The following is a 17,053-nucleotide window of genomic DNA, read 5'->3' as shown; positions in this document are numbered from 1 at the left end:
ATGATAAAAACAGATCCAGACATAACATGGATCATTCTTTTTTGTTTTAGACAACATTTCATGCACTGTTAAACATGTTAAAGCAAGTTGCAAGTGAAAATCTATGTCTCTGACTGAGTTTGCATTACTGTGATTTGACTTCTCTGCTGGCTGAGATAAGCTCATTTTCAACGTCCAATTCAGAATGTAATAAAACCAGATCCAGCTATAAAATGCATCATTCTTTTTTGTTTTAGACAACATTTCATGCACTGTTAAACATGTTAAAGCAAGTTGCAAGTGAAAATCTATGTCTCTGACTGAGTTTGCATTACTGTGATTTGACCTCTCTGCTGGCTGAGATAAGCTCATTTTCAACGTCCAATTTAGAATGTAATAAAACCAGACCCAGCTATAAAATGCATCATTCTTTTTTGTTTTAGACAACATTTCATGCACTGTTAAACATGTTAAAGCAAGTTGCAAGTGAAAATCTATGTCTCTGACTGAGTTTGCATTACTGTGATTTGACCTCTCTGCTGGCTGAGATAAGCTCATTTTCAACGTCCAATTCAGAATGTAATAAAACCAGATCCAGCTATAAAATGCATCATTCTTTTTTGTTTTAGACAACATTTCATGCACTGTTAAACATGTTAAAGCAAGTTGCAAGTGAAAATATATGTCTCTGACTGAGTTTGCATTACTGTGATTTGACCTCTCTGCTGGCTGAGATAAGCTCATTTTCAACGTCCAATTCAGAATGTAATAAAACCAGATCCAGCCATAAAATGCATCATTCTTTTTTGTTTTAGACAACATTTCATGCACTGTTAAACATGTTAAAGCAAGTTGCAAGTGAAAATCTATGTCTCTGACTGAGTTTGCATTACTGTGATTTGACCTCTCTGCTGGCTGAGATAAGCTCATTTTCAATGTCCAATTCAGAATGTAATAAAACTAGATCCAGCTATAAAATGCATCATTCTTTTTTGTTTTAGACAACATTTCATGCACTGTTAAACATGTTAAAGCAAGTTGCAAGTGAAAATCTATGTCTCTGACTGAGTTTGCATTACTGTGATTTGACCTCTCTGCTGGCTGAGATAAGCTCATTTTCAACGTCCAATTTAGAATGTAATAAAACCAGATCCAGACATAAAATGCATCATTCTTTTTTGTTTTAGACAACATTTCATGCACTGTTAAACATGTTAAAGCAAGTTGCAAGTGAAAATCTATGTCCCTGACTGAGTTTGCATTACTGTGATTTGACCTCTCTGCTGGCTGAGATAAGCTCATTTTCATCGTCCAATTCAAAAGTGATAAAAACAGATCCAGACCTAAAATGCATCATTCTTTTTTGTTTTAGACAACATTTCATGCACTGTTAAACATGTTAAAGGAAGTTGCAAGTGAAAATCTATGTCTCTGACTGAGTTTGCATTACTGTGATTTGACCTCTCTGCTGGCTGAGATAAGCTCATTTTCAACGTCCAATTTAGAATGTAATAAAACCAGATCCAGCTATAAAATGCATCATTCTTTTTTGTTTTAGACAACATTTCATGCACTGTTAAACATGTTAAAGCAAGTTGCAAGTGAAAATCTATGTCTCTGACTGAGTTTGCATTACTGTGATTTGACCTCTCTGCTGGCTGAGATAAGCTCATTTTCAACGTCCAATTCAGAATGCAATAAAACCAGATCCAGCTATAAAATGCATCATTCTTTTTTGTTTTAGACAACATTTCATGCACTGTTAAACTTGTTAAAGCAAGTTGCAAGTGAAAATCTATGTCCCTGACTGAGTTTGCATTACTGTGATTTGACCTCTCAGCTGGCTGAGATAAGCTCATTTTCAACGTCCATTTCAGAAAATGATAAAAACAGATCTAGCCATAACATGGATCATTCTTTTTTGTTTTAGACAACATTTCATGCACTGTTAAACATGTTAAAGCAAGTTGCAAGTGAAAATCTATGTCTCTGACTGAGTTTGCATTACTGTGATTTGACCTCTCTGCTGGCTGAGATAAGCTCATTTTCAACGTCCAATTCAGAATGTAATAAAACCAGATCCAGCTATAAAATGCATCATTCTTTTTTGTTTTAGACAACATTTCATGCACTGTTAAACATGTTAAAGCAAGTTGCAAGTGAAAATCTATGTCTCTGACTGAGTTTGCATTACTGTGATTTGACCTCTCTGCTGGCTGAGATAAGCTCATTTTCAACGTCCAATTCAGAATGCAATAAAACCAGATCCAGCTATAAAATGCATCATTCTTTTTTGTTTTAGACAACATTTCATGCACTGTTAAACTTGTTAAAGCAAGTTGCAAGTGAAAATCTATGTCCCTGACTGAGTTTGCATTACTGTGATTTGACCTCTCAGCTGGCTGAGATAAGCTCATTTTCAACGTCCATTTCAGAAAATGATAAAAACAGATCCAGCCATAACATGGATCATTCTTTTTTGTTTTAGACAACATTTCATGCACTGTTAAACATGTTAAAGCAAGTTGCAAGTGAAAATCTATGTCTCTGACTGAGTTTGCATTACTGTGATTTGACCTCTCTGCTGGCTGAGATAAGCTCATTTTCAACGTCCAATTCAGAATGTAATAAAACCAGATCCAGCTATAAAATGCATCATTCTTTTTTGTTTTAGACAACATTTCATGCACTGTTAAACATGTTAAAGCAAGTTGCAAGTGAAAATCTATGTCTCTGACTGAGTTTGCATTACTGTGATTTGACCTCTCTGCTGGCTGAGATAAGCTCATTTTCAACGTCCAATTTAGAATGTAATAAAACCAGACCCAGCTATAAAATGCATCATTCTTTTTTGTTTTAGACAACATTTCATGCACTGTTAAACATGTTAAAGCAAGTTGCAAGTGAAAATCTATGTCTCTGACTGAGTTTGCATTACTGTGATTTGACCTCTCTGCTGGCTGAGATAAGCTCATTTTCAACGTCAAATTCAGAATGTAATAAAACCAGATCCAGCCATAAAATGCATCATTCTTTTTTGTTTTAGACAACATTTCATGCACTGTTAAACATGTTAAAGCAAGTTGCAAGTGAAAATATATGTCTCTGACTGAGTTTGCATTACTGTGATTTGACCTCTCTGCTGGCTGAGATAAGCTCATTTTCAACGTCCAATTCAGAATGTAATAAAACCAGATCCAGCCATAAAATGCATCATTCTTTTTTGTTTTAGACAACATTTCATGCACTGTTAAACATGTTAAAGCAAGTTGCAAGTGAAAATCTATGTCTCTGACTGAGTTTGCATTACTGTGATTTGACCTCTCTGCTGGCTGAGATAAGCTCATTTTCAATGTCCAATTCAGAATGTAATAAAACTAGATCCAGCTATAAAATGCATCATTCTTTTTTGTTTTAGACAACATTTCATGCACTGTTAAACATGTTAAAGCAAGTTGCAAGTGAAAATCTATGTCTCTGACTGAGTTTGCATTACTGTGATTTGACCTCTCTGCTGGCTGAGATAAGCTCATTTTCAATGTCCAATTCAGAATGTAATAAAACTAGATCCAGCTATAAAATGCATCATTCTTTTTTGTTTTAGACAACATTTCATGCACTGTTAAACATGTTAAAGCAAGTTGCAAGTGAAAATCTATGTCCCTGACTGAGTTTGCATTACTGTGATTTGACCTCTCTGCTGGCTGAGATAAGCTCATTTTCATCGTCCAATTCAAAAGTGATAAAAACAGATCCAGACATAAAATGCATCATTCTTTTTTGTTTTAGACAACATTTCATGCACTGTTAAACATGTTAAAGGAAGTTGCAAGTGAAAATCTATGTCTCTGACTGAGTTTGCATTACTGTGATTTGACCTCTCTGCTGGCTGAGATAAGCTCATTTTCAACGTCCAATTTAGAATGTAATAAAACCAGATCCAGCTATAAAATGCATCATTCTTTTTTGTTTTAGACAACATTTCATGCACTGTTAAACATGTTAAAGCAAGTTGCAAGTGAAAATCTATGTCTCTGACTGAGTTTGCATTACTGTGATTTGACCTCTCTGCTGGCTGAGATAAGCTCATTTTCAACGTCCATTTCAGAAAATGATAAAAACAGATCCAGCCATAAAATGCATCATTCTTTTTTGTTTTAGACAACATTTCATGCACTGTTAAACATGTTAAAGCAAGTTGCAAGTGAAAATCTATGTCTCTGACTGAGTTTGCATTACTGTGATTTGACCTCTCTGCTGGCTGAGATAAGCTCATTTTCAACGTCCAATTCAGAATGTAATAAAACCAGATCCAGCTATAAAATGCATCATTCTTTTTTGTTTTAGACAACATTTCATGCACTGTTAAACATGTTAAAGCAAGTTGCAAGTGAAAATCTATGTCTCTGACTGAGTTTGCATTACTGTGATTTGACCTCTCTGCTGGCTGAGATAAGCTCATTTTCAACGTCCAATTCAGAATGCAATAAAACCAGATCCAGCTATAAAATGCATCATTCTTTTTTGTTTTAGACAACATTTCATGCACTGTTAAACTTGTTAAAGCAAGTTGCAAGTGAAAATCTATGTCCCTGACTGAGTTTGCATTACTGTGATTTGACCTCTCAGCTGGCTGAGATAAGCTCATTTTCAACGTCCATTTCAGAAAATGATAAAAACAGATCCAGCCATAACATGGATCATTCTTTTTTGTTTTAGACAACATTTCATGCACTGTTAAACATGTTAAAGCAAGTTGCAAGTGAAAATCTATGTCTCTGACTGAGTTTGCATTACTGTGATTTGACCTCTCTGCTGGCTGAGATAAGCTCATTTTCAACGTCCAATTCAGAATGTAATAAAACCAGATCCAGCTATAAAATGCATCATTCTTTTTTGTTTTAGACAACATTTCATGCACTGTTAAACATGTTAAAGCAAGTTGCAAGTGAAAATCTATGTCTCTGACTGAGTTTGCATTACTGTGATTTGACCTCTCTGCTGGCTGAGATAAGCTCATTTTCAACGTCCAATTTAGAATGTAATAAAACCAGACCCAGCTATAAAATGCATCATTCTTTTTTGTTTTAGACAACATTTCATGCACTGTTAAACATGTTAAAGCAAGTTGCAAGTGAAAATCTATGTCTCTGACTGAGTTTGCATTACTGTGATTTGACCTCTCTGCTGGCTGAGATAAGCTCATTTTCAACGTCAAATTCAGAATGTAATAAAACCAGATCCAGCCATAAAATGCATCATTCTTTTTTGTTTTAGACAACATTTCATGCACTGTTAAACATGTTAAAGCAAGTTGCAAGTGAAAATATATGTCTCTGACTGAGTTTGCATTACTGTGATTTGACCTCTCTGCTGGCTGAGATAAGCTCATTTTCAACGTCCAATTCAGAATGTAATAAAACCAGATCCAGCCATAAAATGCATCATTCTTTTTTGTTTTAGACAACATTTCATGCACTGTTAAACATGTTAAAGCAAGTTGCAAGTGAAAATCTATGTCTCTGACTGAGTTTGCATTACTGTGATTTGACCTCTCTGCTGGCTGAGATAAGCTCATTTTCAATGTCCAATTCAGAATGTAATAAAACTAGATCCAGCTATAAAATGCATCATTCTTTTTTGTTTTAGACAACATTTCATGCACTGTTAAACATGTTAAAGCAAGTTGCAAGTGAAAATCTATGTCTCTGACTGAGTTTGCATTACTGTGATTTGACCTCTCTGCTGGCTGAGATAAGCTCATTTTCAACGTCCAATTTAGAATGTAATAAAACCAGATCCAGACATAAAATGCATCATTCTTTTTTGTTTTAGACAACATTTCATGCACTGTTAAACATGTTAAAGCAAGTTGCAAGTGAAAATCTATGTCCCTGACTGAGTTTGCATTACTGTGATTTGACCTCTCTGCTGGCTGAGATAAGCTCATTTTCATCGTCCAATTCAAAAGTGATAAAAACAGATCCAGACATAAAATGCATCATTCTTTTTTGTTTTAGACAACATTTCATGCACTGTTAAACATGTTAAAGGAAGTTGCAAGTGAAAATCTATGTCTCTGACTGAGTTTGCATTACTGTGATTTGACCTCTCTGCTGGCTGAGATAAGCTCATTTTCAACGTCCAATTTAGAATGTAATAAAACCAGATCCAGCTATAAAATGCATCATTCTTTTTTGTTTTAGACAACATTTCATGCACTGTTAAACATGTTAAAGCAAGTTGCAAGTGAAAATCTATGTCTCTGACTGAGTTTGCATTACTGTGATTTGACCTCTCTGCTGGCTGAGATAAGCTCATTTTCAACGTCCAATTCAGAATGCAATAAAACCAGATCCAGCTATAAAATGCATCATTCTTTTTTGTTTTAGACAACATTTCATGCACTGTTAAACTTGTTAAAGCAAGTTGCAAGTGAAAATCTATGTCCCTGACTGAGTTTGCATTACTGTGATTTGACCTCTCAGCTGGCTGAGATAAGCTCATTTTCAACGTCCATTTCAGAAAATGATAAAAACAGATCCAGCCATAACATGGATCATTCTTTTTTGTTTTAGACAACATTTCATGCACTGTTAAACATGTTAAAGCAAGTTGCAAGTGAAAATCTATGTCTCTGACTGAGTTTGCATTACTGTGATTTGACCTCTCTGCTGGCTGAGATAAGCTCATTTTCAACGTCCAATTCAGAATGTAATAAAACCAGATCCAGCTATAAAATGCATCATTCTTTTTTGTTTTAGACAACATTTCATGCACTGTTAAACATGTTAAAGCAAGTTGCAAGTGAAAATCTATGTCTCTGACTGAGTTTGCATTACTGTGATTTGACCTCTCTGCTGGCTGAGATAAGCTCATTTTCAACGTCCAATTTAGAATGTAATAAAACCAGACCCAGCTATAAAATGCATCATTCTTTTTTGTTTTAGACAACATTTCATGCACTGTTAAACATGTTAAAGCAAGTTGCAAGTGAAAATCTATGTCTCTGACTGAGTTTGCATTACTGTGATTTGACCTCTCTGCTGGCTGAGATAAGCTCATTTTCAACGTCCAATTCAGAATGTAATAAAACCAGATCCAGCCATAAAATGCATCATTCTTTTTTGTTTTAGACAACATTTCATGCACTGTTAAACATGTTAAAGGAAGTTGCAAGTGAAAATCTATGTCTCTGACTGAGTTTGCATTACTGTGATTTGACCTCTCTGCTGGCTGAGATAAGCTCATTTTCAACGTCCAATTTAGAATGTAATAAAACCAGATCCAGCTATAAAATGCATCATTCTTTTTTGTTTTAGACAACATTTCATGCACTGTTAAACATGTTAAAGCAAGTTGCAAGTGAAAATCTATGTCTCTGACTGAGTTTGCATTACTGTGATTTGACCTCTCTGCTGGCTGAGATAAGCTCATTTTCAACGTCCAATTCAGAATGCAATAAAACAAGATCCAGCTATAAAATTCATCATTCTTTTTTGTTTTAGACAACATTTCATGCACTGTTAAACATGTTAAAGCAAGTTGCAAGTGAAAATCTATGTCCCTGACTGAGTTTGCATTACTGTGATTTGACCTCTCTGCTGGCTGAGATAAGCTCATTTTCATCGTCCAATTCAAAAGTGATAAAAACAGATCCAGACATAAAATGCATCATTCTTTTTTGTTTTAGACAACATTTCATGCACTGTTAAACATGTTAAAGGAAGTTGCAAGTGAAAATCTATGTCTCTGACTGAGTTTGCATTACTGTGATTTGACCTCTCTGCTGGCTGAGATAAGCTCATTTTCAACGTCCAATTTAGAATGTAATAAAACCAGATCCAGCTATAAAATGCATCATTCTTTTTTGTTTTAGACAACATTTCATGCACTGTTAAACATGTTAAAGCAAGTTGCAAGTGAAAATCTATGTCTCTGACTGAGTTTGCATTACTGTGATTTGACCTCTCTGCTGGCTGAGATAAGCTCATTTTCAACGTCCAATTCAGAATGCAATAAAACCAGATCCAGCTATAAAATGCATCATTCTTTTTTGTTTTAGACAACATTTCATGCACTGTTAAACTTGTTAAAGCAAGTTGCAAGTGAAAATCTATGTCCCTGACTGAGTTTGCATTACTGTGATTTGACCTCTCAGCTGGCTGAGATAAGCTCATTTTCAACGTCCATTTCAGAAAATGATAAAAACAGATCCAGCCATAACATGGATCATTCTTTTTTGTTTTAGACAACATTTCATGCACTGTTAAACATGTTAAAGCAAGTTGCAAGTGAAAATTTATGTCTCTGACTGAGTTTGCATTACTGTGATTTGACCTCTCTGCTGGCTGAGATAAGCTCATTTTCAACGTCCAATTCAGAATGTAATAAAACCAGATCCAGCCATAAAATGCATCATTCTTTTTTGTTTTAGACAACATTTCATGCACTGTTAAACATGTTAAAGCAAGTTGCAAGTGAAAATATATGTCTCTGACTGAGTTTGCATTACTGTGATTTGACCTCTCTGCTGGCTGAGATAAGCTCATTTTCAACGTCCAATTCAGAATGTAATAAAACCAGATCCAGCCATAAAATGCATCATTCTTTTTTGTTTTAGACAACATTTCATGCACTGTTAAACATGTTAAAGCAAGTTGCAAGTGAAAATCTATGTCTCTGACTGAGTTTGCATTACTGTGATTTGACCTCTCTGCTGGCTGAGATAAGCTCATTTTCAATGTCCAATTCAGAATGTAATAAAACTAGATCCAGCTATAAAATGCATCATTCTTTTTTGTTTTAGACAACATTTCATGCACTGTTAAACATGTTAAAGCAAGTTGCAAGAGAAAATCTATGTCCCTGACTGAGTTTGCATTACTGTGATTTGACCTCTCTGCCGCTGAGATAAGCTCATTTTCAACGTCCATTTCAGAAAATGATAAAAACAGATCCAGCCATAACATGGATCATTCTTTTTTGTTTTAGACAACATTTCATGCACTGTTAAACATGTTAAAGCAAGTTGCAAGTGAAAATCTATGTCTCTGACTGAGTTTGCATTACTGTGATTTGACCTCTCTGCTGGCTGAGATAAGCTCATTTTCAACGTCCAATTCAGAATGTAATAAAACCAGATCCAGCTATAAAATGCATCATTCTTTTTTGTTTTAGACAACATTTCATGCACTGTTAAACATGTTAAAGCAAGTTGCAAGTGAAAATCTATGTCTCTGACTGAGTTTGCATTACTGTGATTTGACCTCTCTGCTGGCTGAGATAAGCTCATTTTCAACGTCCATTTCAGAAAATGATAAAAACAGATCCAGCCATAACATGGATCATTCTTTTTTGTTTTAGACAACATTTCATGCACTGTTAAACATGTTAAAGCAAGTTGCAAGTGAAAATCTATGTCTCTGACTGAGTTTGCATTACTGTGATTTGACCTCTCTGCTGGCTGAGATAAGCTCATTTTCAACGTCCAATTTAGAATGTAATAAAACCAGATCCAGACATAAAATGCATCATTCTTTTTTGTTTTAGACAACATTTCATGCACTGTTAAACATGTTAAAGCAAGTTGCAAGTGAAAATCTATGTCTCTGACTGAGTTTGCATTACTGTGATTTGACCTCTCTGCTGGCTGAGATAAGCTCATTTTCAACGTCCATTTCAGAATGTAATAAAACCAGATCCAGCCATAAAATGCATCATTCTTTTTTGTTTTAGACAACATTTCATGCACTGTTAAACATGTTAAAGCAAGTTGCAAGTGAAAATCTATGTCTCTGACTGAGTTTGCATTACTGTGATTTGACCTCTCTGCTGGCTGAGATAAGCTCATTTTCAATGTCCAATTCAGAATGTAATAAAACCAGATCCAGCCATAAAATGCATCATTCTTTTTTGTTTTAGACAACATTTCATGCACTGTTAAACATGTTAAAGCAAGTTGCAAGTGAAAATCTATGTCTCTGACTGAGTTTGCATTACTGTGATTTGACCTCTCTGCTGGCTGAGATAAGTTCATTTTCAATGTCCAATTCAGAATGTAATAAAACCAGATCCAGCTATAAAATGCATCATTCTTTTTTGTTTTAGACAACATTTCATGCACTGTTAAACATGTTAAAGCAAGTTGCAAGTGAAAATCTATGTCTCTGACTGAGTTTGCATTACTGTGATTTGACCTCTCTGCTGGCTGAGATAAGCTCATTTTCAACGTCCAATTTAGAATGTAATAAAACCAGATCCAGCTATAAAATGCATCATTCTTTTTTGTTTTAGACAACATTTCATGCACTGTTAAACATGTTAAAGCAAGTTGCAAGTGAAAATCTATGTCTCTGACTGAGTTTGCATTACTGTGATTTGACCTCTCTGCTAGCCCATTTTCAACGTCCAATTTAGAATGTAATAAAACCAGATCCAGCTATAAAATGCATCATTCTTTTTTGTTTTAGACAACATTTCATGCACTGTTAAACATGTTAAAGCAAGTTGCAAGTGAAAATCTATGTCTCTGACTGAGTTTGCATTACTGTGATTTGACCTCTCTGCTGGCTGAGATAAGCTCATTTTCAACGTCCAATTCAGAATGTAATAAAACCAGATCCAGCCATAAAATTCATCATTCTTTTTTGTTTTAGACAACATTTCATGCACTGTTAAACATGTTAAAGCAAGTTGCAAGTGAAAATATATGTCTCTGACTGAGTTTGCATTACTGTGATTTGACCTCTCTGCTGGCTGAGATAAGCTCATTTTCAACGTCCAATTCAGAATGTAATAAAACCAGATCCAGCCATAAAATGCATCATTCTTTTTTGTTTTAGACAACATTTCATGCACTGTTAAACATGTTAAAGCAAGTTGCAAGTGAAAATCTATGTCTCGGACTGAGTTTGCATTACTGTGATTTGACCTCTCTGCTGGCTGAGATAAGCTCATTTTCATCGTCCAATTCAAAAGTGATAAAAACAGATCCAGACATAAAATGCATCATTCTTTTTTGTTTAAGACATCATTTCATGCACTGTTAAACATGTTAAAGGAAGTTGCAAGTGATAATCTATGTCTCTGACTGAGTTTGCATTACTGTGATTTGACCTCTCTGCTGGCTGAGATAAGCTCATTTTCAACGTCCAATTTAGAATGTAATAAAACCAGATCCAGCTATAAAATGCATCATTCTTTTTTGTTTTAGACAACATTTCATGCACTGTTAAACATGTTAAAGCAAGTTGCAAGTGAAAATCTATGTCTCTGACTGAGTTTGCATTACTGTGATTTGACCTCTCTGCTGGCTGAGATAAGCTCATTTTCAATGTCCAATTCAGAATGTAATAAAACCAGATCCAGCTATAAAATGCATCATTCTTTTTTGTTTTAGACAACATTTCATGCACTGTTAAACATGTTAAAGCAAGTTGCAAGTGAAAATCTATGTCTCGGAATTAGTTTGCCTTACTGTGATTTGACCTCTCTGCTGGCTGAGATAAGCTCATTTTCATCGTCCAATTCAAAAGTGATAAAAACAGATCCAGACATAAAATGCATCATTCTTTTTTGTTTTAGACATCATTTCATGCACTGTTAAACATGTTAAAGGAAGTTGCAAGTGATAATCTATGTCTCTGACTGAGTTTGCATTACTGTGATTTGACCTCTCTGCTGGCTGAGATAAGCTCATTTTCAACGTCCAATTTAGAATGTAATAAAACCAGATCCAGCTATAAAATGCATCATTCTTTTTTGTTTTAGACAACATTTCATGCACTGTTAAACATGTTAAAGCAAGTTGCAAGTGAAAATCTATGTCTCTGACTGAGTTTGCATTACTGTGATTTGACCTCTCTGCTGGCTGAGATAAGCTCATTTTCAATGTCCAATTCAGAATGTAATAAAACCAGATCCAGCTATAAAATGCATCATTCTTTTTTGTTTTAGACAACATTTCATGCACTGTTAAACATGTTAAAGCAAGTTGCAAGTGAAAATCTATGTCTCTGACTGAGTTTGCATTACTGTGATTTGACCTCTCTGCTGGCTGAGATAAGCTCATTTTCATCGTCCAATTCAAAAGTGATAAAAACAGATCCAGACATAAAATGCATCATTCTTTTTTGTTTTAGACAACATTTCATGCACTGTTAAACATGTTAAAGGAAGTTGCAAGTGAAAATCTATGTCTCTGACTGAGTTTGCATTACTGTGATTTGACCTCTCTGCTGGCTGAGATAAGCTCATTTTCAACGTCCAATTTAGAATGTAATAAAACCAGATCCAGCTATAAAATGCATCATTCTTTTTTGTTTTAGACAACATTTCATGCACTGTTAAACATGTTAAAGCAAGTTGCAAGTGAAAATCTATGTCTCTGACTGAGTTTGCATTACTGTGATTTGACCTCTCTGCTGGCTGAGATAAGCTCATTTTCAATGTCCAATTCAGAATGCAATAAAACAAGATCCAGCTATAAAATTCATCATTCTTTTTTGTTTTAGACAACATTTCATGCACTGTTAAACATGTTAAAGCAAGTTGCAAGTGAAAATCTATGTCCCTGACTGAGTTTGCAATACTGTGATTTGACCTCTCTGCTGGCTGAGATAAGCTCATTTTCAACGTCCATTTCAGAAAATGATAAAAACAGATCCAGCCATAACATGGATCATTTTTTTTGTTTTAGACAACATTTCATGCACTGTTAAACATGTTAAAGCAAGTTGCAAGTGAAAATCTATGTCTCTGACTGAGTTTGCATTACTGTGATTTGACCTCTCTGCTGGCTGAGATAAGCTCATTTTCAACGTCCAATTCAGAATGTAATAAAACCAGATCCAGCTATAAAATGCATCATTCTTTTTTGTTTTAGACAACATTTCATGCACTGTTAAACATGTTAAAGCAAGTTGCAAGTGAAAATCTATGTCTCTGACTGAGTTTGCATTACTGTGATTTGACCTCTCTGCTGGCTGAGATAAGCTCATTTTCAACGTCCAATTTAGAATGTAATAAAACCAGACCCAGCTATAAAATGCATCATTTTTTTTTGTTTTAGACAACATTTCATGCACTGTTAAACATGTTAAAGCAAGTTGCAAGTGAAAATCTATGTCTCTGACTGAGTTTGCATTACTGTGATTTGACCTCTCTGCTGGCTGAGATAAGCTCATTTTCAACGTCCAATTCAGAATGTAATAAAACCAGATCCAGCCATAAAATGCATTATTCTTTTTTGTTTTAGACAACATTTCATGCACTGTTAAACATGTTAAAGCAAGTTGCAAGTGAAAATATATGTCTCTGACTGAGTTTGCATTACTGTGATTTGACCTCTCTGCTGGCTGAGATAAGCTCATTTTCAACGTCCAATTCAGAATGTAATAAAACCAGATCCAGCCATAAAATGCATCATTCTTTTTTGTTTTAGACAACATTTCATGCACTGTTAAACATGTTAAAGCAAGTTGCAAGTGAAAATCTATGTCTCTGACTGAGTTTGCATTACTGTGATTTGACCTCTCTGCTGGCTGAGATAAGCTCATTTTCAATGTCCAATTCAGAATGTAATAAAACCAGATCCAGCTATAAAATGCATCATTCTTTTTTGTTTTAGACAACATTTCATGCACTGTTAAACATGTTAAAGCAAGTTGCAAGTGAAAATCTATGTCTCTGACTGAGTTTGCATTACTGTGATTTGACCTCTCTGCTGGCTGAGATAAGCTCATTTTCATCGTCCAATTCAAAAGTGATAAAAACAGATCCAGACATAAAATGCATCATTCTTTTTTGTTTTAGACAACATTTCATGCACTGTTAAACATGTTAAAGGAAGTTGCAAGTGAAAATCTATGTCTCTGACTGAGTTTGCATTACTGTGATTTGACCTCTCTGCTGGCTGAGATAAGCTCATTTTCAACGTCCAATTCAGAATGCAATAAAACCAGATCCAGCTATAAAATGCATCATTCTTTTTTGTTTTAGACAACATTTCATGCACTGTTAAACATGTTAAAGCAAGTTGCAAGAGAAAATCTATGTCCCTGACTGAGTTTGCATTACTGTGATTTGACCTCTCTGCTGGCTGAGATAAGCTCATTTTCAACGTCCATTTCAGAAAATGATAAAAACAGATCCAGCCATAAAATGCATCATTTTTTTGTTTTAGACAACATTTCATGCACTGTTAAACATGTAAAACAAGTTGCAAGTGAAAATCTATGTCTCTGACTGAGTTTGCATTACTGTGATTTGACCTCTCTGCTGGCTGAGATAAGCTCATTTTCAACGTCCAATTCAGAATGCAATAAAACCAGATCCAGCTATAAAATGCATCATTCTTTTTTGTTTTAGACAACATTTCATGCACTGTTAAACTTGTTAAAGCAAGTTGCAAGTGAAAATCTATGTCCCTGACTGAGTTTGCATTACTGTGATTTGACCTCTCTGCTGGCTGAGATAAGCTCATTTTCAACGTCCATTTCAGAAAATGATAAAACCAGATCCAGCTATAAAATGCATCATTCTTTTTTGTTTTAGACAACATTTCATGCACTGTTAAACATGTTAAAGCAAGTTGCAAGTGAAAATCTATGTCTCTGACTGAGTTTGCATTACTGTGATTTGACCTCTCTGCTGGCTGAGATAAGCTCATTTTCAATGTCCAATTCAGAATGTAATAAAACCAGATCCAGCTATAAAATGCATCATTCTTTTTTGTTTTAGACAACATTTCATGCACTGTTAAACATGTTAAAGCAAGTTGCAAGTGAAAATCTATGTCTCTGACTGAGTTTGCATTACTGTGATTTGACCTCTCTGCTGGCTGAGATAAGCTCATTTTCATCGTCCAATTCAAAAGTGATAAAAACAGATCCAGACATAAAATGCATCATTCTTTTTTGTTTTAGACAACATTTCATGCACTGTTAAACATGTTAAAGGAAGTTGCAAGTGAAAATCTATGTCTCTGACTGAGTTTGCATTACTGTGATTTGACCTCTCTGCTGGCTGAGATAAGCTCATTTTCAACGTCCAATTTAGAATGTAATAAAACCAGATCCAGCTATAAAATGCATCATTCTTTTTTGTTTTAGACAACATTTCATGCACTGTTAAACATGTTAAAGCAAGTTGCAAGTGAAAATCTATGTCTCTGACTGAGTTTGCATTACTGTGATTTGACCTCTCTGCTGGCTGAGATAAGCTCATTTTCAACGTCCAATTCAGAATGCAATAAAACAAGATCCAGCTATAAAATTCATCATTCTTTTTTGTTTTAGACAACATTTCATGCACTGTTAAACATGTTAAAGCAAGTTGCAAGTGAAAATCTATGTCCCTGACTGAGTTTGCATTACTGTGATTTGACCTCTCTGCTGGCTGAGATAAGCTCATTTTCATCGTCCAATTCAAAAGTGATAAAAACAGATCCAGACATAAAATGCATCATTCTTTTTTGTTTTAGACAACATTTCATGCACTGTTAAACATGTTAAAGCAAGTTGCAAGTGAAAATCTATGTCTCTGACTGAGTTTGCATTACTGTGATTTGACCTCTCTGCTGGCTGAGATAAGCTCATTTTCAACGTCCAATTCAGAATGTAATAAAACCAGATCCAGCTATAAAATGCATCATTCTTTTTTGTTTTAGACAACATTTCATGCACTGTTAAACATGTTAAAGCAAGTTGCAAGTGAAAATCTATGTCTCTGACTGAGTTTGCATTACTGTGATTTGACCTCTCTGCTGGCTGAGATAAGCTCATTTTCAACGTCCAATTTAGAATGTAATAAAACCAGACCCAGCTATAAAATGCATCATTCTTTTTTGTTTTAGACAACATTTCATGCACTGTTAAACATGTTAAAGCAAGTTGCAAGTGAAAATCTATGTCTCTGACTGAGTTTGCATTACTGTGATTTGACCTCTCTGCTGGCTGAGATAAGCTCATTTTCAACGTCCAATTCAGAATGTAATAAAACCAGATCCAGCCATAAAATGCATCATTCTTTTTTGTTTTAGACAACATTTCATGCACTGTTAAACATGTTAAAGCAAGTTGCAAGTGAAAATCTATGTCTCTGACTGAGTTTGCATTACTGTGATTTGACCTCTCTGCTGGCTGAGATAAGCTCATTTTCATCGTCCAATTCAAAAGTGATAAAAACAGATCCAGACATAAAATGCATCATTCTTTTTTGTTTTAGACAACATTTCATGCACTGTTAAACATGTTAAAGGAAGTTGCAAGTGAAAATCTATGTCTCTGACTGAGTTTGCATTACTGTGATTTGACCTCTCTGCTGGCTGAGATAAGCTCATTTTCAACGTCCAATTCAGAATGCAATAAAACCAGATCCAGCTATAAAATGCATCATTCTTTTTTGTTTTAGACAACATTTCATGCACTGTTAAACATGTTAAAGCAAGTTGCAAGAGAAAATCTATGTCCCTGACTGAGTTTGCATTACTGTGATTTGACCTCTCTGCTGGCTGAGATAAGCTCATTTTCAACGTCCATTTCAGAAAATGATAAAAACAGATCCAGCCATAACATGGATCATTCTTTTTTGTTTTAGACAACATTTCATGCACTGTTAAACATGTTAAAGCAAGTTGCAAGTGAAAATCTATGTCTCTGACTGAGTTTGCATTACTGTGATTTGACCTCTCTGCTGGCTGAGATAAGCTCATTTTCAACGTCCAATTCAGAATGTAATAAAACCAGATCCAGCTATAAAATGCATCATTCTTTTTTGTTTTAGACAACATTTCATGCACTGTTAAACATGTTAAAGCAAGTTGCAAGTGAAAATCTATGTCTCTGACTGAGTTTGCATTACTGTGATTTGACCTCTCTGCTGGCTGAGATAAGCTCATTTTCAACGTCCATTTCAGAAAATGATAAAAACAGATCCAGCCATAACATGGATCATTCTTTTTTGTTTTAGACAACATTTCATGCACTGTTAAACATGTTAAAGCAAGTTGCAAGTGAAAATCTATGTCTCTGACTGAGTTTGCATTACTGTGATTTGACCTCTCTGCTGGCTG

The sequence above is a fragment of the Danio rerio genome, chromosome 5 (assembly GCF_052040795.2).
Source record: "Danio rerio strain M-AB ecotype USA chromosome 5, GRCz13ab, whole genome shotgun sequence".
Classification (NCBI taxonomy): domain Eukaryota; kingdom Metazoa; phylum Chordata; class Actinopteri; order Cypriniformes; family Danionidae; genus Danio; species Danio rerio.
This window is presented reverse-complemented; position numbering follows the sequence as displayed.